Source organism: Dromaius novaehollandiae, chromosome 3 (assembly GCF_036370855.1).
Source record: "Dromaius novaehollandiae isolate bDroNov1 chromosome 3, bDroNov1.hap1, whole genome shotgun sequence".
NCBI lineage: Eukaryota > Metazoa > Chordata > Aves > Casuariiformes > Dromaiidae > Dromaius > Dromaius novaehollandiae.
The window spans coordinates 20,878,906-20,906,056 of record NC_088100.1 but is presented as its reverse complement, the minus strand read 5'-3'; the positions used below and the strand labels follow the sequence as shown (position 1 = coordinate 20,906,056).

General features: G+C 38.8%; 1 protein-coding gene across 14 annotated transcripts in view; it reads right to left on the bottom strand.

Moving 5' to 3' along the window:
* The window catches only part of MYT1L (myelin transcription factor 1 like), a 319,538-nt gene that overhangs the window by 205,339 nt on the left and 87,048 nt on the right, over positions 1–27,151 (bottom strand). For all 14 annotated transcript variants that reach the window (XM_064508504.1, XM_064508503.1, XM_064508505.1 and 11 more), the window contains exon 2: positions 26,444–26,558. The gene's annotated coding sequence lies outside the window, so the exon portion shown is untranslated. The remainder of the gene's footprint in view (positions 1–26,443; positions 26,559–27,151) is intronic.

Genomic DNA, 27,151 nt, shown 5'->3' with positions numbered 1-27,151 from the left:
AAAATTCTTTCCTCCTTTTTGGTGTTCCTTCCCAGCACCCGAGTATATTTTTTCAACTCCTGTCATATTTTAGGAGTTATTGACTCAAATATTCATCCTGCTCCAGGTAAATGGAAATCATATATGAACTATGGAATTCATATATGAACCTTTTTCTTGGAGAAACACCTGCCCTCTGTACAGTAAAGCAAAGACAAATTAAAACAGGATGTTGAATAACATTGAACATGGATGCAAATATGCAGCGCCAGTTGGTGTAAACTGCATACTTGAACACTGTGCTTAATTTTGCTCTTCTCATCTGAAGAAGTGTAGAGTGGAGGAAGATATAGCCCTGGAAAGAGAAGGAAAGAGCCCTTACGAGAGGCCTGTTAATATTCTATTAGATTGTGGGAATTTTAGGTGCATTCGCTTCACAGAGAAGATGGAAAAGGCAGAATATGAGGGGTACATTATTAAAAGCATGGAGCAATGGAGATAAGTTAAAAATATTTGTGTATCTTCATACTCAGTTCAAGGACAGTAGTACATTTCACAAGGTTAAAATGAAATAGTTTTATAGAGAATTAAAAATAATTTGGAAAATAATATAGCCATAACTGTCTCATTAATTACCATAGCCCAGTGGAGCAGTCAAGAAGAAGGCACCACACCAGCGGAGAGCATCAAACGGCACTCGCCAGAGAACTGAGAGTCTGGAGAGACATGGTGGCTGAGGGAGGGCACACATGGGCGAACTAAATGTGGTGCCACCCAGCCCATCCTGGGGTGGCTTAGTAAGGAGGAATGAACTAGACGGGGGAAAAAGGGTGAAGAGGTGGCATGCCAAAACAGCTGAAAGGAGGAGCAGGCATGGGAGAAAAAAGCAAGCACAAGTATGGAGTAAAACTGACATAAAGAGGCTCTGAGGGAGGGAAGGAGAAAATCCGAGCAAGAGTCATTCGGCTGCAGGCAGCGAGCGCCCAGCGAGAGCTGCATGCAGGTCACTGCCTTCGCTGCTGCTGCAGCTGCTCCTGCTGCCGCGGTCTCCGGCTGCCTCTTCTCCTCAGCTTCCCCTAAGGCCAGCTGAGGGAGGGCAGGGGTGGGGACACCACCTGGGTCCCAGCAGCCCGCGGTCCCGCAGCCTCCATGGCAGCCTTCTGGGCTCCGGCAGTGCCAGACCAGAGGTGACCTCCCCACGGCTGCACTCCCTGCCTCCACTTTTCTTTCCCAAGCCCGTAGCAAGGAGCCTCTAGCTGGTTCCTTCCAGCAATATTACCCCAATTAACCTCTGGAATTTATTGCAACTAGATGAAGGGGTTTTGACAGGTAAAAAGGGCTATAGTTTGATGTGGAAATTAAAAATATTATATCAAGTCATAGCAACTAGGACTAATAGCTGTCCTTGTGCTATTTTTTTAACCATTCAAAAATGTTCCAAGATAAAAGTGAGAGAGGGAGAGTTTGATTTACTTGAGCAAATACAGGGGGGTTTAGGCATGTAAATATCTTATTTCCTAAGAGGAACTGGTAAAGGGCCACTGTTTGAGGCTGGTTACCAGACTAGGCTGCCCATTAACCTGGTTATTTATAATGGCTCCTACAAGTCGGGGGTTGTTCTGCAAATGAGCAGCGAATGGGCAGATCCCACCCCCGGGTCTGGCAAAGGCTACGTGTTTTCCTTTCCTTCTTCTACACCAGCTCCATCTTCCAATTCGACTCATTACATCTTCTCTTCTATATGTATTCCTCCTTTACACAAACAGTGCTTTGACTGCTGCATATAGTAAAATCTCGTGCAATTTTTTCGTCAATATATTAGACTCTCTTCTCTAAGCAGACCACTTACATGCAGAATGAGGGAATTTGCATTCAATAAGCCTAATATCCCGAGTTCCTGCAGGCAGTATATTAAGTCCTCACCATAAAAAAAGGGATTTTGGTTTCCCTCTTAGTAGTTTCAGTGGAAAGGCCTCAAGCCCTGTTACACAGGTTTATTTAAATTATGAGCAGCCTGAACAATGAAAGAGCAAACACAAACCCTGCTGGTGATTCCCCCTCTCTTCATCGCTCTGCTTCCATTAATCTGTCTATGGGAGATGAGTAAAGAGGTCTGAGCCAGCTGCGTTGAGTAGGTCAACTAAGATACTTATGACCATTTTGATTTGGATGCTGGAACAGTTATTAACCCATTCACCTACCACTACATGCTAATTCAAGATGACCCATAAGCTTTGTACTAAGTGGTTTAGGCCCCGTGTCCAAACAGCTTCGTGGGAAAGCATCCTGGAAATGCCCACTTACACATTACAGCCAAGTTAATACTTTATTTAAGCTGCTTATCTGAAATCTGTACCATGGATCTGATGGAAGGATTTAGCACCAAAGAAGCCATGGGAATGCAGAGGCCAACTGATAGCTAACAAGTTTCTAACGCTTGTAACCACAGCCAAGGACATGGCCAAAGTTCAAAATGTTTGAGAAAGAAAAATGAAACAAAAAGATAAAAATTCACTGGTCAACATTAAATTATATGCTATTCAACCTACTGGATGAATCCCTTTCTTTAGAAAATAACAAAAAACCCTCGTTCCTAACTTTTTTTGTAGACTATATAGGAGTGGTCTGCGTCCCTAAACCACACAGCAGGATGACATCTGGAATCTCCATCCAGATCACCTGGAAGAAAAGCTTGTGATTTTGTCCTGTAGAGCTGGGACGGAGAGAAGTGGGGCAAAACTTAGCAGCAGTGCTTTGAGTGAACAGCCCAGTGTGATCCAAGGACCTACATCAGACCGCTTCTTACAGCACTGCAGATTACAACAAGTTCTTAAACCAGCAGTGAAAAATGGAAACAAAATGTTTTTCTATATAGTCTGGTACAGTTTCTTCACATGTAGCCACCTATCTTTATATTTTTCAATGGTCTTTCTGGCTTCTAAAGGAGAAAGCAACACATAAAGAAATAAAGAATACTGATTTGTTTTTCTAAAACAAAAACTTGACAGGTTTTCAAAGTGGAATAAAAACTACCGAAAAATATTTGTTTGATCTCATTAAATTTCACATGCATGTTCTTTTAGTATTAGAAATACTAAATTTATTTATTAGAATTATTATTAGAAATACTACTTTTAGTAGTAGAAATAAAATTATACTATTGTATGGCAGACTTGTTTCATACAGTGATAATCATGAGAGAAATGTGAAAGACCAAAAAAGTTTCCATCTTGCAGAGTCTGGTATAATCACGTAGGTCTGGCAACTGTTTACTGTTGCATAAAGAGAACAAGACACATCTAATAACAGAAATAATATATTTTAACAAATATTGCAAGTTGTGTAAGTACCTGCTGCTCTCCACTGTTACAATCACATAGCCCTCCATGCCTCACCTCAGGAAAATCAATACCATTGGAGATCTGGTGACGTATTAGAATTTAAAAGCTATATATAGCACATTAAGTGAAAAGTAAATTATACTCCAGGCTGGTACAAGAGGCAGCTGTTCTCTCTAGAAGGATATCCATACCTGCGCTCAGACTGATGGCCATGCTCAGGGAGTTCCCTAAGTGACTTCCCTGGCTGCTAGATGAACCAGGTTCTGATCTCATCCAAGACTGATATAAATAGCAGAGACTTGCCTACAGCCTCTGCAGCCCATGGCTCAGACAAATATATGGCACTGGTCATCCTGGGAAGCACTTTAAAAGGGCAATATCCAAAAAGCCTTAGAGACCTTAGAGAGCAAAAAGTCCAGATAGCTGAACATTGAAAACATTGCCCTGTTGCTTTAGGAAGGGAACACTCTCTAACAACTGAAAGTCACTAACTTTTTTTTTTTTTTAAGGCCTATAGCTAACATGTTTTAATGTGGAATAAGAAACTCAAAAGGCAGACCAAGGAAATCAAAGCTGCAGCCAAAAGACATGAAGGAGCAGCAGATTTTTCACAGCTCTCTGCAATAAGTTCTACATTTTTTTTTTTTTGTGGCTTTTTTCCTTGTTTCTTATATTTAAATAACACAAACATCCTGCTCTGAACAGAATTCGGAGTGGACTACAAAACTCCTATCTGGATGGTGCTAGAAACCATCCACTGTTCCTGATGTCTGCTGGCAGCAGCAGCTTCCAGGGAGCCTGGCTGCAGCACTGCTCTTCTCGCTCTGACACAGGTCATTAGGCTGGGTCTCCTGTTGGCACTATCACGGAAACGGCAGCCCCCAGGGACTACACTGCTGCCAAATTCAGATCAGCAGAGTGAAAAACACATTTTCAGATGTTTAAAAAGCTGTTTTAAACACCCTGCTCATATACAGATTCTCACTGTGGTCCCGATCCTGTCCTCTGATTGTGCTGAGACAGAATCCAACACCAGCATTGCAGCTTAAATTTGTTTTTCCACGTGTTTTCAGTATTCCCTGTGAATATCCCTGTAATAACAACACTTTGCACACATATTCTGTATTCCATTTGAGGAAGTCAAAAGGCTTTTATAAACACCCAGGGACACGTCCTGTTCCCTCTGCAGTAGTTAGAGAGCATCCCCAGCAGAGCACTTCCCAACACACAGTGTAAAGAGGGCGCTAAGCTGTGGAGCAAGGCGCTCTGCCCGACCCGGCACTGTGAGGTGGGAAGCAGAAGGCCCTGCCAATAAAGCAGGAGCTGTGGGAGTTTATGCAATTTTGGATCAGTGGAATGAGAGCTGCCAACCTGTTTTCATGAAAAGGATTTGTTGTGCCACCCAGCCCTCCTTCTGGGCTTGTCTATGCACATCCAGGGCTGTAAGAGACCCCGGCTTTTCTGCCCATGCTCCAGCCTGGCCGGATACAAAGCAGATCTGGTCAGGGATTAATTAGCTCAGGCACAGAATTGTGCTAATGCAGCTCTAAGAGCCGTGGGCCAGACCTGGCCTGCAGCCAGTCAACCTGGACAGCAAGCAGAACAAGCCCGTGTCTGTCTGCACCTCGCACGCACGCAGCCTGGCTACCTGCATTCAATGCGCACGATGTGATTCAACCCCTACGCACTACATACAGCGCTTCACCATCACTGCTCTAGGTGACCCTGCTTGAGCAGGAGGGTTGGACTGGATGATTTTGAAGGGCCCCTTCCAACCTCAACTGCTCTGCGATTCTGTGGGACTTTGTGATATAAATGCTATGCTCATTATGTAGATTGAAAAACAGCATCCCCGATGTTAAATGATAACACAGTGCTGACAAGGACCGGTCTGAGCACGCAATCCAGTATTTGAACACTACCCTGACTGTGGATATTTGCTAATGAAGGTCACCACAGTCTAATGACAAATAATGATCTGAACTCCAGTTTCATTTTTTTAACCTTATGGATAGCTACAGAGACAGCTCCTTTCCAAAAAACGCTGTTGAACCTGTTTTCTGCACCAACTGTCATAGTTATGTGTGATTTTTAAGTAGCAGGGTGGGGACAGCAGGTAGGTTTACACGGTTTTCTAAAATCAGTGTGTGTTAATAGAGAAAGGATCCATCTGTATAGGCTGTACAAGTCCTCGTTGGTCAACTCAATGCCTACAGCTTAGTGCTGCATAGAAGTTTTGCTGTTAATTGGCTTTCACATTTCAGCTAATTCTTTGCTGCATGAGCTAACTGGGTGTGGAGCCAATTTTCACAGCTTCCAGGGTTTTACATGGCTTTCCATGCTGCAGAGCTACAAAGTATCTTTTAATTGAATTAAACACTTAATTGTGCTCATAAATGTGGAAAGAATATACCCTCCCCACTAAGAAATAGGAATTGATAATGATTTGTAAGCTTGAAGCCTCCTTATTCTCAGTTTATTAATAGCACTTATAATTTTGAAATTTTATTTGATTGTCAATGTTTTCTTTATTGTGGATATTGTGAATAGTGACTATCGTCTGGGGCTTACAAAGATGCAAATAGGTAACTGATTTCTATAATCTATATTCAGCGTGTCTGCAGGGTGATATACAGATATCAAACAAAAGCTGTCATTTGGGTCTTACATGTAGTCACACAGGACGGTACTGGTTTTGCCTTTCTTAATGTTCCATTTTAATAAATCTTTGGCTAAAATGGGTGGTTCCATTTAGGGCATAAAATAATTAAGAGTTGAGTATACACATGGTCTTAGGCTGTTACTTGGAAGTTATACTGCAGCAAGGTCAACCTTTCCTCTTCAGTGCTGTTGTACAGAGTTTGTAATACTTCCCATAAGGGTATCCCAAGCAGAGATAATAGGGATGCACACACACACACACATACACACAAGCGGAGATAATGATGTGAATCAAAGCGGAAAGGCACAGTGAAAATAATTTCATTTTTCTTCCCATTGCTTTTAACTTTGTTATTCTTTCATAGAAAAAAGTGAGACAAATTGAAAATAAAAATGCTACAGAAGATCTCAGAAAATTTCACATCAATGCACAAAAATATTATTGCAAAGTAAAGAGAGATAGAAGGGGGAAAGGGAGAAACCAATGGCTTAGTCCTTAGCTTTAAGGACTAAATTTATAAAAAAATAAAGTTGATGAGGTTCATTAAACTCGGCCTGAACTACTAAGAGAGCAACTCCCCCCTGTGCCCCTGGGTACTTTACAGTGTCTGGCTGCTCTCGTGCTAGAATCACGTTCATTGATGAAGCACAAATTTAAAAAGACAGGCAAAAGAGGTCTATGACTAGGGACTGATAATGGTCCATAGGGCCTTTCACCTTTATGTTACTAGTTCAAATCCAACCTAGCTAAAGTAATGGCTGAAAGTTGTTGTGGTCTGAGAGCTGTTCAGTGGCGTATGTGAAGTGAATGCAATAATCTTAGACCAGCTCCCTGTGGACAGTCAAATCACAACCCTTCCTCCTGCCTCCTTTTTAAGACGACTCCTCAGACTTTAACAAAGAGAGCAAAAAAAGCCCTGAGAATAGCATCTTAACAGTTTACCTTCTCTGCAAGGAGAAAATACAATAAGCTTAAGGCATTTCTGCAGAGTGATGTGGTTAAACTTATTATTACTGAACAGCAATTTATATTGCAATAGCACCACTGGACCTTGACCGCTATCAGTATGAGCCATAAGCACATACAAAGAAATGATCCCCGTCTTCAAAAAGACAGATAATATGCATATGACAAAGGACAGAGGGACAAAACAAATGTATGGATTGTATTTACGACCAGCTGCAATCCTCTGCCCCCAGCTGTGCTACGCTGAATCAAGGCTTTCAGCACGTTACTCTTCCCTGCACTACAGTTTCAAAACACTACTCTATGCTTAGACTAAATATATCAGCAAGTGGTTTTAAAAGTCAGTGTGTTTTCTTATCTTTGATATATTTATGTGTACCAGTACATCGCCAGGATGATAACAACAAATTCAACTACAGAGCCTTGGAATAGCTTTTATTCATGAAAAGCTTCAACTTCTGTCCCTGTCAAAAGTGCAGTGGGATTGCGGCTCCACCGCCTTGCAGTACCATGCCAGGCAATCTGCGATCAGCGCTGCCGCGTCGGACCACCTGCACTCTGAAAGGGGCAAAGCTGTAAAATCTCTATGCCAGTTGAAGCAACAACACTCAAACCAGAAGGAGGCCTTAAACAGCCCCAGAGAACACATTTTAAAGAAAAAAGGCCATCAAAGAAAAAGGTCATATCTAGCACAGCTAAAAGAAAAAAAAACCCATGAAAGCACAGATACCTATGATGAGTTTTAATTAAGGTTAGTGGATAAAAATAAAATATAAAAAATGTCACTTTGAGGCTTACCAAACTTTAAGCAAGAGAAATGTTCATTTATTTGACATTCTTGGTTTGCTTTGTGATAGTTTTATCACTCAGCCCACACTGCCCTTCTTGTTGCTCAGACTTTCTCGGGCATTTTTGAGACCAAAAAAAGCAAAAGACTTAAAAATGATGTTAGGGGAATTTAATTCATATGCCATCTCTCTATTCTCCTCCTATCTCAGACACTCAGATGATTTTTTGAAATGAAAAAGCTTTTCAAAATAAAAACAGTTTGGAAACTGAATTCATGGTCCTCTTCTTTACTCTTCTTTTTGTGTCTTTCCTGCAGCCAACTGTCTGGCCCAGGAACCAATACACATATGCTTAGATCATGATACAGTGAAATTTGTTCTGAGCATTTGCTTATGTTTCAGCAGCTTCGTTGGCTTCTGAGCTTGGAAACAATTTACATTTTCTACTACATTACTGGCATAAATGTTGACTTTGCTAGGCTTATTTTTTTCAGCCTCAGCAGCATATTTAACCTTGTGAGGAAGAGTAAGCACATCAGGTGAGCTGCATGCAAATTTTCAGGATCTTGTTTGCCTAAACTTATGGGGAGAGTGAGATTTTACTACAGATTTAATGTGACAACACAAATCCAGAGTTAAAGCATTGATTAATATCTATCAGAACCCAGATATTCAAAGCAAAGGACCATCCTTAGTTTCCTCTGTTGTGCAACTATGTACAGTAGGCATAGAGCTGAATTCAGAGGTATCAGAAATGATGGCTAAACGATAGCACAATCGTACATTTTACATGATGAGTGCAGCAGAAGGGCAAGAATGAAGTTCAAAAAGGTACTTGACAGCGAAATTTAAGATTATGAAGTGGGGTTCCTGAGATTAGTTTTTCTGCTGCAACTTTTCCACCTTTTACCCCAAACTGTATAGAAATTGCACCATATTCACACATACTTAAACAATGCACAATTACCCACTCGTGTATGTTATTTTGTATGAATTATTTGCATTACTGCACTGCCAGAGGTCTACAGTCACAAACTACATGATCATCACACCAAGTACTGAGGAGAACTGATGCTTCTTGTGCTCTACTGTGCAGATATAATGTAAGAGAACTTCAACAGGTTTTCAGCAATAGGATCAAGCACTACAGCTTAGATGTATTATGAAGAAAGAAATCTGTAAGATTTAGACATATGCCTTGATATGAAGACCTGAAGAGGCCTGAGTCAAAGGTAACATCCAAATTATTGGCCTGACCAGCAAGATGGTGACTGAGAAAACAGATAGTAGGGAGTTTTACAGTAGGCACTGTTTTAATCACGTCCATCTTGAGCTGGTTTTATAATAGCTGGAGTACAGATATAAATCTGAGTCAGCAGCACAGAGGTGTCACTTGAATTTATTTCTGGAATAGGACTGTAGAGGTGACATGTAGAGGGAAAGGGGAGATGGGTCAACACCAGAACTCCTTGGGGTTTCAGCAAAAGTCAGATCAGGGCTCTTCAAAGAATGAACTGAAGGAATGATTAAGTATTTAGGAGGGAAACAAAGAAAGAATGGAGCCAAGGACACAAAGGGATGATGAGATTTAATAAGATCAAAACCAACTGTGTCAGAGGAGAATGAAGGATTGGCTAAGAGAGAATCATTATGTAATTTTGTAAAAGTGGTTTCAGCAAACGAGAAGGTCAGAAGTCAATTTGAAGGTGTTTATAACAGCTCTGAAGATCAGATGCTTCTAACAGAACAGAAAGTGTGTGTGTAAACAGCACATTCAGTGCTCAAAGCAAGAGTGTGTAGAGATAGAAACAGAGATAGAAATTGAGTCAGGATGGCTTTTTAGGGATTGGGAAGGTTGATAAAGACTAATACCTGTTTGAATTAGAGGAAGGAACTAGAGTGAGATGATGGAGAGAAAACCAGAAAAAAATGAGAATGTGTGTAAGAGAATTCAGAAAATAGGAAAGAAAGAGTTCACTGGGGAAAAGAGAAGAGTTAGACAGGAACAGATGAGAAACATCTAAATATTCATCAAAAGGCACACAGAACAGTGGCATATCTAACTAGCTATATGCAAACAAACAAACAAACAAGTGATATGAGGGTGAGGAAGCATGGGAACAGGGTGCACAGAAAGACTGAGGAATCTGGAATCACCATTCTTGAAGCAAAGCTCATCTGCACGAGGCTCTGAGCAACCTGATCAAACTTGGAAGGTGGCCTTGGTTTGAGCAGGAGGTTTGACTAGATGACCTCCAGAGGTCCCTTCTGAGCTAAATTATTCTATGATTCTGTGTAAGAAGGAAAGAAGAGGAGAAGATAAGCTGGAGAAGTGGAATAATCATGTCACAGTTTATCAGGTTGGGTTTGTGTGAAGAAATCATCAGGGTTTTAATATAGCTTCATGTTTTAACGCTTAATAATTATTGAAAGAAGGGTATACACGTTGCAGTCCATCTACTATAGTTGAAAGTAATGTAATTAAAGCTTCTGTTACTAGAAATATAATCCAGACTTTTTAATGAACAACATGAAAAATTCTTAAACTAATGACCACACCAAAATTTCAAAGTCCTTTGCGTCTCTTGAACTGAGTGAACAGGCTGAGGGTTAGGGATCTAGGCAAATCCTTAATCAAGATTAGATTCACTTAATATTTGGTGGTATCAAAAAGATGGCATTTATCAGAGAAATGTACAATAGGTGCATGTAGATCAAAATCCCAGACTCCATCAGGATTTTGGAAGATTATGAGAAAGGAAAGGGGGCAGTGTGGCTGGAGTGAGCTCTTAGAGAAAGTCACATTTTTAGGTTAGTGAACACTATTCTTTCAGGAGGAGAACAGATGCAGGAGAAGACCTGCATTTCTAGCAGTATTTTGGCTGGTAAATAGTACGTTGCATACCTGTGCTCCGATACACATCTTTTTGCTTATGAAATAAACTATGTTTGCACTTCTTAAGTTTCAGTATCAAATGGCTAAAAACAGAGATCCAGGTTCTTGACTAAGCAGAAGAAGAGAGTGAGGATCAAATCTTCAGTGTAGGATCTTTTTTTGCAGCAACATTAAGATAATTAAAAGCAGTTTAGTGGTTGCTCTGATCTTTGCCAGCTGCTTGCAGCCATCACAGACTACTGTTACCTGGTCATACAATAATGACTACATTGCCCACACATTACAAATACCATAGAAAGGCATGAAAGATGGTGTTTGGAAGTGACTTTGTGCTTTCTAAGGGAAATCTTTTTGGAAGAAAATCAGTTTCTGCTCTTTTTGTGTCATGGGAGTAGAGTCTCAGGAGAGAGCCATATATATGTAAATTGAAAAGTAAAGCTCTTTTGAAAAATTGTAAGAGATCAAAATAAAAGCACCACCTCTAAGAACATTTATAATGTATATCAACTACAGGTAGAATATCTGCAAGTTTTACTGTCTGAATATTCAAAATTATATATTCCTAGGAGGAACCTTTTATCATAAACGGGGCTCTGAGCAATAACAATGCGGTGAAAATAAAGTGGCTCATGATCTTAAACTAATGGAATGCACAGCAATAGTAAAATGCTCCCTTACACATTCTGTATCCAAAACACAATCAAAGCCATTTATGTAGGTAACAAAGGCTGTTTTTCTGCTGCTAACATCTTCTGCCCTTCATAACACAAGAATCAGTGCATGACTCCAGTTGCACAAGGGAATCCTTCTCACCAGATCATGCTAAAAAAGATTATTTGTCTTGCAAAAGTTTACATAAGTACACGTAAGAGAAAGGAGAAAAGCAGGTATTGCACAAAAATGCCTCTAGAAAAACAGCACTTCTGACTGAAGGTAATGCCACATTTGTGTCAGTGAGCATTTCATTTTACTTTCTCCAATTTTAGCTTGATTTGTGCTCAAGCACACATTAGGCATCACTCAAACAGAAACAAAACAGATAAGAATGTTACACATCATTAGGGATCGTAAACTCAGTCATGGTGGACAAAGTCCCAAGCATCCAAAAGCTTCACTGAGAACTGGAAATAGACTTCTATCTTTTAGTTTTCAAGAAATGAAAGGAGAGAGCTTGCTGATCTTAAATGTGCTTGGCACTGATAGAGTAGCCACTGTGGGACTACTCTCATAAATAAGGCTGGAGAATCAGGTTCATCATTCTTAATTAGAAAAACTAGCCCTCCAGACTCAGACCAAATGGCCAGAAAATTAGGTATGTTCATTCATACAAGAATGAACTAAAATATGCTTGTCAAGACTAAAAAGATTCTGTAAAGGAATATTTCTATTTGAATGCAGTAAAATCTCTTTCTCTAGTAATTAGATTCTATTTCAAGTAATCAAACATCATCATTGTTCCATGTGCGAAATCCAGTACCACCGAAGGTCTGCATGCTCCACTCTGCATTTAATATACAGGTTTGTACAAACCTAGTGCAAGGACAGCACTTACTAGCTCCATGAAATTTCTTTACTTTTCTGTTCCAATCTTAACTTCCGGTTCACATCTACATCGTAAGCTATAATTTGGTATGAAATATAGCCTGTATGAGACTATGCCCCATTTTCCTGAACTGGATATGAAGTAGGCTGATTTAGCATGCCTGTGTCCCCTTCATTTGTAGAAAACAGTTAAGTCTTGATTGTGATTTTTCTGAGGCCCATTTTCCTGATCACCAGCTCACATCAGCTGGAATCTACAGATTTCCAGCCTCCTGGAATGGCAAAAGGAAGGGGTCTGTGCTGTTTTCCTTTGCTTTCCAGTGTGACCTAACACAGATAGCTCCCTAGCTCTACAAAACGTTCCGAGTTATTCACCCTGCCCCACTACTGAAAATTTAAGACTCCGGTGCGAAAACTATGGAATATGCAGCACACACAACAAGCCTGGAGCTGAATAAGGTGGGAGTGGCTGTTGTGGCTTCAACTAATGCAGCATTTAACCATTTTCAGTCTTAACCCCTGTGAGCTTTGACAGTGCATGAGCTGAAGCAATTATACTTTGTCGTGAGCTAAAATCTGGCCATGCTTTTGCGCAGGTCTCGAAGCGAGAAAAAAAGACTGACCCATTTCCACGTTGGTTGGATTCTGCTGTTTGAACAATTCTTCTCTGGAAGACAGAAGGTTCCTACCATAATAGACAGAACTAACCTGGAAATAATTTTAGAACATCTTCGTATAGACGACCATGGAATACGTCCCTAAATACATGCACCTGAGTGAAGAAGCAGTGAGGACACTGTAATATCAACAGAGCTCGTATCCACACTGGTCAACTCCAACTACAAAGGCAAACAGTACAACATAAACATAGTGAGTATGGGCATGGTGAGTGCATAGCTCAAATTCTCTCTCTTGCAACTAGGCTGTTCTTAACTCCATGACAAATTCTTGCTGATTTGAGAACATGTCATTTAGATGAAAGGGCTACTTCACAAAAATCAGAGACTCCTGCTGTGAAAACAGATGTATATAGACTCTTCTCAATAGAGTAGGTATATATTTGTACTAGGGTATTTCCATTCCACAGGTATCTGTATTTCCATTTGTCTTTTCATTGCTGTATGTGCTCTTGACACTCCACCACCCTCAAGTAGCCCAAAAGCCCCTCAAGCTTACTTGGGTCATATAGGTCAAAGAAGAAGGAAGCTGCTGGCACAGAGAAATGGGTGGATGCTACTAGGGATGAATGAAACAGGTAGCCAGATTTAGAGTAAAAGGGCAAGACAGAGGGCATTGTAGAAGAACTGGAGCAGTGGTGAAATAAAAGTAGCAGTGAGTAGCTGTGAGAAGCTCAAAGGTAGTATGAACCATGAAAGCATAAGCATCACTGGAGGGAAGAGTGTAAGAGAAAAACAGTGGTCAGAATTGTGCAAGAGAAGGTTTGGAAAAATTCTGTTAGCTTTAAAACTTTGCAGTCCAGCAATGATAGTACTCACACAAGCCATAATGCTGCAAGTTGAGCCTAACCAATGTTTTTCCTCTTTCTATCATACCTGTAAAGCAGATATTGTCAGTGAAACTATGGAAAATATGATTTACTGTGGAACAGTATTATTCTCATTTTATTGATGAGGAACTGTGTCACAGGAAGACTAAGAAATTTGTGCAATACTAGCCAGAAGATGTGAGGCAAGGCAGGGAACGGAACACAAGTATCCCACAGTTACTCTAACAACTCTAACCATTACTATTCTCTTACCCCACATTCAATACTCCTGCCCTCTTTTAAAATATTCCCCAAAGACTCCATTATAATGCTTAGGCTGTCCCTGCGTCTTTTTCACAAATCTTACACTGATCATGTTCTCCTCAATTTCCAAGTCCCTTGGCAGAAGGAGAGAGACCAAGATGAGAAAGCAAAATGCAAACGAGTCAAAGAGCCAGAAGCAGTGGAGGCGAAGAGCTGTCTCGAGAAGCTTCCAAGAAATTGCATATTTTGCATACTGCATGAAAACTCAATGCAATTATTAATCAATGTAAACTGAAAACTTCCCAGTACTACCTGGTTTCCTTTCACAAGGAAGAAATTAAATACTATAAGTTCCTGAAAACCAAGCAGTACAAAGGCAGGGACACACCACTTTCACAAGAATATGTTAGCTCAGTCCTCCTTGGAGCTGACTATAATTCCTCACAATGATTCAGAAAAAGGGATGCACAGCTTTACAAGTTATAGAGGATAGAAGCAAATGTATCATCTTTTAATATTTTCAATTCAAGATCAAATATCTTTAGACAGTCTTCAGCTATCAATCAATACAAGAGTATCCAGATAAAATTATCTAGACTGCGTTAAGCAAGATATGATACTAGATAAACCAGTGATCCCTTCTGAACTGAAACATTTTACAAGTGTGCAGTAAGAAAACTGAGGTATAACTCAGACTATACAGCACTGTGCCACTTGCACACATTGGTATTCCAGCATTTCTGTGCACAAGCTCCATCCAAGCCATTCTATTACATTACATTACATTAAGCTGTCACACTGAGTGATGAAGAGATTAATCTGCACAGCTGTTACTGGGATATGAAGAGAATTGCATAACTGGAACGATCAGTGTGTCTTCTTTCAGTGCTGAATTCTGGGGTTGTATCCATACAACATCCCAAAAGTCTGGATTCATCCAACAGAATCTGTCTGGACTCAAGAAAGTGATGATCATGTAAAGTGTACAGCAAAACACAGGAACAACATAAATGCCTAAATAAGAGTGGACATAGTAAGTATCTATTGAGACTAGGGCAGTTTGCCTGGAATATGGTCTGCTTGCTATATTAGATTTAGGCATACATTTTGAGCAAAGAACATGAAACTCATGCAGCTTTGTCCTAGAGTCCTCAGGGGCTCTGCTCACAAATTCACAATAACACTTAATGGACAGAGTTCTGAATAGTGTGCTACTGCCAAAGGGAAAAAGAGGTGGCAAAGAGGGAAGACAGAGGAAGAGCCAGTGTCTGACAGCAGTATTTAAAATAGGTGAGTAAAAAGATGAGAGGTGGATGGTCAAAGGCAGAGAAATTGAACAAAGAGCTTGAGGATGGAGCTTGGATCGCGAGCCAGCGGGAACAAGGAGGAGGCAGGGAAGCCTGGGAGTCTAGCCCAGGAGGAATGAGGCATGAAGGGGCACGGGCACCGGATTCAGAAGGCCACTGCAGACAAGGGGGTAAGGAATGACCACTGGGGCTATGCTTAGGATAAAAAAAGAGGATAACAGGAACTAGCAGCCAGTGAGAACTAGAACTGTTCTGCTAAGGACACAAGATTGGGAAATGCTCAGAGTTATAACAGTTGGAAAAAACCTGGTCCTTGAGGATTGAACAAAGAAGCACTGCTCACTAGAAAACCCTTTCCAGCACTTTTGGGAACCAATTCCAATGTCCAAATTCCTCTGCCACAGCAAATACCTGTGGAGCCTGATGGTAAGGTATCTTGTATCTTATTCCTCCAGCAATAGTTTTCATAGAAAATTACTACACATACCTCCTTTAACAGAAAGAATGGCACAAGATGACATCAGGGTTTTTAACGTTTCAAGCCTGTTTGTAATTCAAATAGGTGTCAAGATACTCTCATATTACGGGCTTATATTTTTAAAATCTTAGGAGCATGTGTTCTCTTTCTCTCTCTCCCTCTTTCTCTCTCACACGCATATACGCACATTTTTAAAGGCATTTCTTTTACACTATCAAATCAAGGATAAAGATGTCAAAAGTACCAGGTTGCCTGTATAACCTAAATTTTCCCAATCTTGTGAATGGGCATCATGATGGAGACTTTAATTGCATGACTCATACCATTTTTCCCAGAAGACAACTGCCTCATACAGTACACAAGATGGCCTTGCTGTAAGGATGAATCAGAACTGTATGCTGAAGAAGTTTCGTTTGGTGGAGAATTTTGAAGACATGCACTAAAAAATGAGATAGCATTGCAAGATGAGAAAGAATGATTAAGGTAATTGAATGCTGGCCTAGAAAATAGGATTCTATCCTTTCCTTGCCATAAGGTTCCTGTGGTAGTCATTCAAACCAGGTTTTTCACCAGTGGTCACTAAAAGTATATTCTTCATTTTCTGTGTGACTCACTGAGATGAGGCATTCAGATTTGCAGAGGTGTTAAGTGCTCACAGACATAGTTGAAACCAGTAGGAGTGGGCCTGAGGACATGAAAAGTTCTGCATAACACTAAGGAGTAAAGGCATTTGGTCCAAAGCATCTCAGACTGGGCTTGTTTATTAGTGGCAGCTTTTGAATATAATTTCTCTGGGCCACTGTTCACTAGCTATAAAATGGGAATCACGTTATCTTCCCATCTCAGGAGCCTGCAGTAAAGATAATTTAATGTTTGTTCAGCACTTAGATGCCATAGTAATGATCACTAGGAAACTCCCAAAAGGAAATTAATAATAATTAATAATTTTGCCTTCAGAGCAGGGCTTAAATACTCTGTAGTAAACAAGGTGTGGGACCACACACTGAACAATGTCAAGAAAACAAAATATTGAACAGCTGCTCATTAAGTGACTATCATATATTTTGTGAACTGAACAAGACAAGGATCTTGCAAGAAAAATAATACGTGGTCATGTGATTAAAGAAGGTTTCATAATGTATATGCACGGGGGAAGTTAAATGAAACTGCCCTAAAAAACTTAATTCTGGCATGTATTAGTTTTTGAGTGCTGTGGATTTCCCATATGTAATACAAAGTAACTGATGAGCCCACTATGATCTGATTAAGCGACATATTAACCACGTGTATTTTATTTATGACTACTGAATATATTCTCCATTACAAATTATTCTTACTTTCCACAAAATCGTTTGCATCCAGATTTTACCCAAAATATTTCTTTATCATCATGAACAGCAGAAGAGGTAAAGCACAGAGATAATCTGTGTAATATGCCACAAGCCAGTACTTCCTGCAGCCTATCACTGTCACTTGAATTAATTAAAGTAAACGGGTTCAACAAGCAACTTCTGACTGATTCTCATAAGTAAAGAATATATTCAGCTTCCATTAACTTCAATGTGTTTCTCAGCACCTCTGAAAGTCAGACTGCTAATAAATGTATAAAAAAGAAAGTGAAGAAGGGTCAGCCTCAGTGAATACTCGTCATCACAGAGCAAGAGAGTTCTCTGACGGGATCTTACAGAACTAAGTGGAACATTTGTCCCTTATACAAATCCTCCAAGCCTTCACACCAAAGGCTACTTCACTGGGTGTTAGTTATTGTGCATGTTATTGGGCTCATGATTTAAAGGGATGGTCTGCAGCTTTGTAAGACTGTAAATAAGAACAGGAAAAAACACTGCCCCATAACCAAGCCAGTCTTTTATTGTTGTTGTTGTTGTCTGAAAACCAATGCAGACCTGTTCTGGTGAGCATTTCTGTATTATGCAACTTTCTGGTATTCATTGAGGAATTTTTATGCACTTAAATTCCCTGAAAAGAATCAATAAATTGAACTCTATAAAAGAATTTAAGAAAAGGATGTAAATGCCATTTGATCCTGAAGGGTTTTCCCATAAGAAGTTATCACTGACTTTTTCCAGCTCACCAATTACTCTTAAAGAAAGCACAGTGTCTTTGAACTTAGAAAAAATGATTTTAAATATTATAAGAGTACTTATAAATATGTATGTATGTATAAGGAAATTCCCAGAAATGAAAGTAGATATTTAACAGATCTCATGAAAAAACTTCAGTAAATAAATTACTTAACCCGTTTTGATTTTCAGTCAAGTTGGACACCTCATTTCCACAGCAACTTCTGTGCATCCCCTTAGATGCCCACCTTTACCTAACACCTTTTAGAATCTGAACTTTAATTCGAATACTTTTGAAACTCAATATTCTAGAGGATCTATAATGACTCCTCTCTAAAAAGAAAATTATTGACAAAGTTCAAAAAAAAAATCCCGGTATAGGACAGGATAGATTGCTTGTATTACTTTGCTGTATATATAGCTCATACCACCCCAGAGAATTCAGGGCCTGAGGAAGGGTAGTACTACAAGAAGGAAAGCTGAAGACTCAGATCTTGATTAAATTCAGACATGTACCTGCTAGCGCTGTCAAAGACCCCCATGTAGCCAGTAGACACCTAGTCAGCACAATCAGTGGAGCCTAGAAAGAGGCTCAGCAGACCAGCCACTTACTGTCCCAACTCCATTGCCTAAGAAGGGAGCACTGACATCTACATGCTGACACTCATATTTAATTATCTTAATTTTGAACTAAATACCACACCAAATTTTGAAAACAAGCAGTTACTTTTAGGTTTAGTTACAGAGACTGCTGAGAGAAAGATGCTGAGACAAAAGGCAAGTGAAACCCTAAGAAATGCTGAGCTAAAACAAGCATGTTTTTACCAATCCTATTAAATTCATACAAGGTTAACCCAAATCCAGCCTTCTGCTTTCCTTTTTACATGTATGAGTATTCTTATTTGTGAAAACCACAGGTACCTTGTGTACACATGCATCTCTAATGAATAATGTTGTTTCCCTGTGAAATACAGTGTCATTTCAGAACATACTCAAAAACAGCTATGTCTCTTAGATCAGCATACTGACACAGAGATCGTATCTTGTTCTACGAGTGTACTCCCTGATTCCATTTGCACTGGAGGATATGACATGTCCCATTTCCAGCATTGTTTATATAGTACATGTTCACCGTAAAATCTCAGTTTTGAAAGATGCATTTTTTTTTCTCAGCATGCCCTGCCTGATGTACACTGGGTCAAAGGAATTATGTGCCTTGCTGATGAACAGACAGACTACATATAAGGTTTTGCATTTCAAGTCTCATACAGTCACATAAAGAACACTGACACTTTTCACAGCGCCAGCTCCGTGGGCACTTGAGAATGTGCACTGCATACACATCTGTAAACTTCAGAAAGTTAAACTGTTGTCTCTTCTGTTTGCATCATGTACTAGGTGTTTCCTTTTAAACTTTGGATTCCTTGGCTTTGCTTTCATAATCACTTTTTAAGATAAAGTATTTGTTACCATGAAAATACTTTTTCACCCTGAAGTTTTATCACATTGGCATTTCTTTGGGTTTCTACAAACTATAACAATCATCATTCCTCTGTCATATTTGCTATCCCTTATTTATTAGCAACTTTCAGGTCTCCTTCGTGGTATGCATTCAGCAGTAGATTTGAAAAAGGCTATAGCAGCAGAAGAATTTCAAATTTAAATACAATGTTTAAAATCTGAATAAAATTTCAAACCTGCTTTTTTAACTCCTTTTCCTTTCTGCATTTGTACTTCACTTTCAGCCACATATTTTATTGCACTGATCTTATTTTATGCACTAAACATGCTGCACTGATTATACTTCAGTGATCCTCATAATTTTGCAGTGCATTTTGCAAGTTCAGGTTCACTTAGCACCATCCTGGTATTGCTATCTCTAAAGCTAAAACAATTGCTTAACACAGACATTTGGATCTTACTTTATCTATAGCAAATTGTTTTCAGGCTGATCAAACAAATATGTTCTATCACTATGAATCTACCTTTCCCTTTAATAGTAAGATAAAATGATTTTACAATACTGGCACTTGCAAAGCAATTTCTATACACACATTTGGAAGCACTAAAAGGCAGCTAAGTACTGTAACTGTGAAAGATGGGGAAAGTGAGGTAAGAGATATTCAGTAAACATTTGCATGCGACCTGAATGGCTCTAGCTAACTCCATGTTTTAATCTGTGGAATCCACAATAGTTCTGGTCTCAGTTATTTTTGAAAAACTTGCCATTTATTCAAGTAGAAATACACAAATTATAGCCAAACTGCGTCACTACCCAAACACAGCAAATCTGTTGTAGAACACTGGTCTCCTAACTTCATATTTCTTGATTAATCACAGACAATGCTACAGACACTGTTTCTGAAGCCTGTTTTTTACATTTATTTACTGAAGTACATTTGAGATTATTTTGGCATCTTTACACCAGGTCATGAAACAGCATGTTTTGGCACCTGCTAGCCTCACTAGCAATCTGCTTACTCCAGGCTGTCATCCTTGTGCTACTCCTGGGTATGCATCTGACAGAGTCTTGCAGGTTTGCCGGGATCTGGAGTTTTGCAAACAATGGGAGAAGAGCGGCATGCAAAAAAGCTGCATTTGTCTACATGGGTTTCATGACTGGCCTTTACTTGTTGATCTGGGTTTTTAAATATATAATAAACAATGTTATTTGTTTCTGTATGTTCCATTTTATTGTTTATGGTTGATAATTAAAGCAAACATCACCAAAATAAAGCAAACAGAGATCTTTTCTGCAAAACTCATTTGTTCACACTTGAAAATAATCATTATGGGGACTTTCAACAATATTGCACTAACCCCTTAGTCTCATCAGGAGCTGAGTGAAACTCTGGCACTAACAGTAAAGATTATGATGGAAAAATAATTTAAATTAGTCTACTAGACTAAACTAATTGCATAGCTTCACTTCTCTATCTATTTGTAGAGATTTCATATTGAGAAATAAGAGTATCTGGTTCTGGTTCTGAAATGGTTTACAGAGAACATTCAGGATCATGGTGAGATCCTGTACCTACAAATTATGAGCAGAGACTAGTAAAAAAATGATGTGACCGCAGAACCAGTGGTATAATCGATGATAAATGGATATAAATTTCCTCTTCACACAGTAGAGCCAACCCACTTCTTACATCTTAAAATATTAAGAGGGAGAACGGGTGGTAGGAATTTGCAATTCTTTTTGTTTAATTTATCACCTTATGACTATTGCACATGCACCCCAGTGCCATGGGAGCTCCTAAGAAAAAGGTGCTTCCTGAAAAGTAGGATATTTTCCTCTGACTTTGAGCTCTGATTTAGTTCCTATAGACATAGAAACCATTTCACTTAACTTTAAATGTCTGCAATATAGGCATCAACATCTAAGACGATCCCTAGGTTTCCTTTACTGACACCAGTAAGGAATAGGCTCTTCTAGAGTCTGATTCATCTGACCTATTTAGATGTCTACCTTATGAAGGGATGAATCATGCCCTAAAAGTGTCTGTTCTCTCCACTGACTATAAAGGCAACCTATAAAAGCCAATTTAGATATAAAAGGCATCTACATTTGGACAGATAAATTTTACCCCAGCAGCCAGGAAAGAGAGCACAACAAGAATGAATGCTATTTTCAGCAATAGTTAACTTCCATATGATTTTGAAATAGAAGTCCACCAGGTCATCTGGGGACAATACTACTGAGAGCTGCTGAGCAGCTCTGTCCTGCTCTGTCCTGAACCACAGCACAGCAGCTCCCTCTTGAAACATACAAGGTGACCGGGAACCTCTAGCGCCTGCCCCCTCTGCACCATCTCAAAAAGATGTTTGGAACAAGACAGGGAACTTTTAGGGCTTCTCCTTCTTTCTTTAGTTTTTCCTTACAGTAACATTCTGAGGACATATTACGGAGCCATAAACTGTATTTGCATTTGCGTACAGAAAGGACTGCCGAGCTTATCAGAATCTGCATGTGCTTTGTCCTCCCCCTTTGTTTTTAAACAAACCTTTTGTTTAAACAGTTTCTTATTATAGTTTTTATTCACTAGAAAAACTTGAACCCTCTACTGACTTCAGCTTCTGGTTGGATAAGATCCTTTATAGTTTTTGTCAAGTATAGTCCTTTCTTTGACATTTCAGTTCGCTAAAGATATATGTATTTCGGTAGAAATGTACTTCTGTACCTACTTTGTCTCTATATATGAATGGCTTTTTTTAATAGAACTTTATTTCTACTGTATAAAAAACATGATTTGGACCTCAACCAACCCTGACCCAAACCTGTTTGATCAATGATGTCCTTCTCTTAACTCCAGTTGGCTTTCAGATTTAGCCTTCTGTCTCTTCCTTGGCTTCAGAAGGAATACTACAGTTGGACATAGTAGGTAAGCAATACTTGATCATTCATCTGAACTGGAAAAAGGTACCAAAGTGTCTATGTGTAGACATTTTTTGTCCACCAAAAATAAAATAGATGGAAATACTGTACCCAATATTCATAAAGACAAAAGAATAATTTAAAATCATTTAACCAAACTAAAAACTGGAAATTGGCTGAAATGAATCTATATGGTATTTCTCCTTCATAAAATGCTAGGATAGTAGAAAAGGAGGGATTCAGTTTTAAGCCATAATGATATAATAAAATTATCTTTACCTCTTCTTATCTAATTACTCCAACTTATGCTAAATGTTTGCTACATAAATTATCAGCTCTATCATCATCAGAGTTCTCTTAAAAATATTTTCACTAAGGTTATATCTTTCCCTCGATATGTGGGGATTTACACACATAACTCCTAGTGCAGTGAGGGGAGACCATGACCTTTGATAGTGGGTTTAATTTGATTTTATATCCCACACAATTTTCAGGATGATTTAAGGATTAGGTTTTCTAGCAGGAGGAGCTATATATCCTTGAAAACACATGAACATTTTTTTTTTCTAATTCTTATTGGTGATACAACCCTGCCCTGACATTTTTAGCTTCAACATAACTGTTCTCTTTAGCCTGCTAATATCAGGAGAAGCCCATGATCAATCACATTTGGCTGGCCCATGAGATACAAACAGCCATGCCTATCTACAGGAGCAAACATGGTGCCTAAAAACTGTAATTTAAAGAGCCTAGTGCCTCCTTTTTGAAATCACTGAAAACTGGAGAGAAACAAAGAAACACACACAATTTTATGTGATGATTTCTACTACCAAAATTTACAGTGGTAATTTATAAACTGTAAATTTAGGAATTTTGATTGATGAACTTGCTTTTTTAGAAGGTCATATTAGGAAGACTTATTTTGCGAGGAACTAATATGAACTTTCATCATGACAGTATATTTGCAATACTCTGTCTGAACTAACATGACGCATCATTTTGATTTCTGCATCCCTGCCTTTCTATCAATATCCTTACATAAGCACAGTATGACTGAGAAGTACAGAGAATTCATTTCAGCTGATGAGGGAAGCTAAGTATTATGACTACTCAGTTTTCAGTGGAGTAACTAAGATACAGGAAATATGGAAAGACACCTGATTCAGCTTCAAAGGCAAGGCAAATACTGTCATAATCCCTGATCCTTAGCTCTTGCTGAATTTTGCTCAATACTTAGCTAAGCATCTTGCAGGAAGTTTGTGGCATAGAAGAAACCTGAATTCATCTTTCCCAACCCTAAGCTAATTCTCTAATTAATGGACCAGACTTTTCTCATTCCCCGAGGCACTATAGAACAAGCAGGAAGAATATAAAGCTGGCTAAGCAGAACGTTGCATACCAGGGAACCCTACACTGCCTAATTAGGGTTGCTTTACTATCTCTCTTCACCATGGTGGCAGGGCAAACTGAATAAAGCAGCAGGGATAAACTGGCTAACAATCCCTAATCTATGATATTATCTTCTATGCGACTGCAGCCCATAAAGAACAGAGCTTTCCTCAAAGATGTCAAGTATCTATATTAAAAAATACTTAAGATGCTATACGTTTCATTGGGTCTTGAATATGTTACAAGATGGGCCTTAGTATTAGAGTCAAAATGACATTCCTGTCTGACAAAAACTGAAGTGAGCAATCTTCAGAAAGACCATTTGAATATAAAAGGACAGTTATACAATGTTTTTCAGGGGTTAGTTCCTAAGTTTTAAACTGATTTACTCATTTATGGTATGTACAGCTATTGTATCTGAGCATAATATGTATCTGGAATGTAAAAACAATTAACGGAATGTGTGTATCTGATATACCTCTGAAAAGATATGATCAAGTTTTAGATATATTTTATGCATGAAAAAGGAAAATAGTAAAAATCAGACCATAGCAGGGTTTTGTTTGCAAGGTTATATACCCTTGCAGAACTGCAACAGTCAATAAGACCATGAGAATTTCTATTTGTAAAATACTGAATGTAAATTCAGGATACTTTAGGAAAAAAAGAAGGTAAATATTTCAGTTCAGACTTTTGGGGGCTGCGGGCAACTGCTTGTGAGCTATCTGTCTCTTCCTGTTGGGGGAGGATTGATTTTTTTCCCGAGACCAGTGGTTCTTTAACTGTCTTATTCTGTAGAACACTGTAAAACAGAAAGGTCCCCTCATGAACCTATTTGATTTCCTAGTGTACATTCCCTCACTGCTGAAACTTTTAAAATATTTTACTTAGCAGCCCAAAGGATTACACAGATTACTCAGGATCCCAAAGCACAGTGCAAGAAGTTCTGTGACCTCAACCTGCCCAGCTGGGAAGACATTTTATCATGTCTTGCTTATTCTTGACCCAGCTTCACAGATTGACATTGTTCTTATGGTCGGATTTCAAATTATTATTGCTTTCTGCTGTGATATGCTGTGTCTCATCCACTCATCATGGTAGAAAAAAAAAACAGAGGTCATTTTTCTCCTATCTTTAATCTATATTTTCCCTTCAATAACTTAATTACTATGAAGTTGAAATAATTGATCCATGCTTTATCTTATTCTAGACTGAAAGCATTTATTCACACCGTTCCTTAATCAGTACATTTCCAAACTTATTTTATTCATTAGTAACTGTAAATGCTAAACTTTCCTTAAATCATCCATGCATTTTTTTAATGTAGGACACAAAACTGAATGCAATACTTCACAGAATTTCCTCTGAGGGCAAGGTAGTACACAGCACAGGGTGAAAGCTACTTTGCTAGATTGTTTTAAAATATTGTTCTATTAATAGGAACTTCCTGAAAACATGAACTCCTGGCTTTACTGGCTTTACTATCAGAATAAAGATCAGGAAAACTGAAATCTAGACATGATTCTACTATCATCTGCTATAAAGCTTTGCTACATCACTTAAATTTTGTCTGCCTCAGTTTCCCACCTTGGAATGAAGATCATAAAGCCGGTATCTCTAGACATAGCATTCGGCTGTTACAGATTAAAAAAATTAAGTCCTCTAGAGGGGACAGTATTACCCAGAATAGCATGGGCATTTTGTGATTAATGTCAAATTCACACATTCCAATGCAATGAACTCTTTGGTTTTAGAATACAATATAAAAACCCTACGAGTCTAACTACATGTATAACTACTGTCCATTGTCATCAAAAGAACCAATACAATAAACCAGCATAATGTATGTGTCTATCTTATAAATTATTCAGTTTCCAATTGAACTTTGTCCCCAAGTTCCTTTGAGGAGTTGGACCTGCGACTATTAGTGGAGTTTATTCCCCAAATAAAATATGTGTTATAGCATTCTCTTGGGAAACATAGGGGATATGCAGGAAAATAACTAGCACAGTTGTGACCTACTATATTAGTTCATAAAACTTTGTAAAAAGACAACTCTCCAACGGCTGCACAGCATGGAATTCGATACTGGTCTTTTGAATTTCTGGACAATGCATGCGTTTTCCAAATAAGAAATCAGTAAAACAAATAGGATGCAAAACATTTCTGTGAAGAACACCATAGGAAATCCATCTAATTTCTCAATATTCCACATACATGAAATGCAAATGTATCTACATTTTGCACAAGTTTGCAAGTTTTGCTTAAAAAATGTGTTCTTCAAGTATCAGAATTGAAATGTGTTGTAATATTACTAGTCTGAAATCAGCTCATCCATGTTATGTACACTTACACACTCAGTTCCTATACTCATTTGGCTTTCATGGAGGCATACGGCAATTACAATGGTTGCCTGTTGGTAGGATGATACTAAGGAAAGCCATACTTTGCGGATAAATATATATGTAAAGAGAAAAACAGCAAGTTTCCCAGCCTATTCATCCTGCGCGGCTGACAAGCTCTAGTTCAATGAAATAAAAGCCCCTGTTCATTGAGGGTATAGTAGTGCTACCTTTCTGACTTTGCAGTACAAAAATTCCAGTGCATCCAGGTCCATGAGGATTCGGGCACTCATTCCTGCTCCGTATAATTTCAGCAGTAAGAATGGTATATGCATCATCTAATTTAACTGCAAATGACTCTTTAGCATGAATTGTCTGTTTAAAGATAATGCAGAACATAGCTCTTAACTGCATCCCAGAAGTCATGCAGCACCAGGCAGATAAGATCACAGTGGTTACCAGGAGTAGCAAATGGGAAAAGCACTACAGGAAATGAACTCTTGTCAATAATCTCAAGGGTGTGCTATATTTAGGTCAATTGTACCTGAAATCGTTTGGTGGGGTAATTGCTCTTTGGTCCAGACTCTGCTCTCTGAGCCTGTCAGGGTGCTTGTAGGTCCACTGGATTGGATTCACCAATTTTCTTCCAGATTCATTTTCTAAAGGGAATAAAAATAACTTTAATAAAGGATAGCAAGCTTACCAGGAACAGAGAAAATCACTCAAATGTTATTCTAGATTTTAAAAAACAGTCTTTCAATAAATGTATTTGATACAAATCCTATTCTAATATCCAATAGATTTTGTCACTTTTCCAGAACACAAATTTATTCAATTATTCAGACTTTTTATTTGGCCCTGGAAAGACTTTCCATATCAGTTAAGTCTCTAAGATGACTGTCTTTTGCTTCTATGGATCAGTTAATAACGAATGCAAAATTAAAACATTGGTTCTTAACTTCCACGATGTGTCCCAGTGCAGCATTATTCAGGCCTTAAATGAGGCTGAGTCTTTATCTGACAATACAGCTTATTGTTTAGTGATTTAAGATGTTTTATTCATGTATTTAGAGGAATGTTATAAATTCAGTTTTAGGAATCCAGTCTAATGAGCCACTTACTGACCTATTACCACAGTTAGTTGGACTCATACAGGAATCAGAAAACAGAACCTAGCCTTTCTGTCTTATAATATAATATTCTGCTTTGATAGCACCAAGTCTCTAGCAGTACTATTCTTTCCTCACATTAA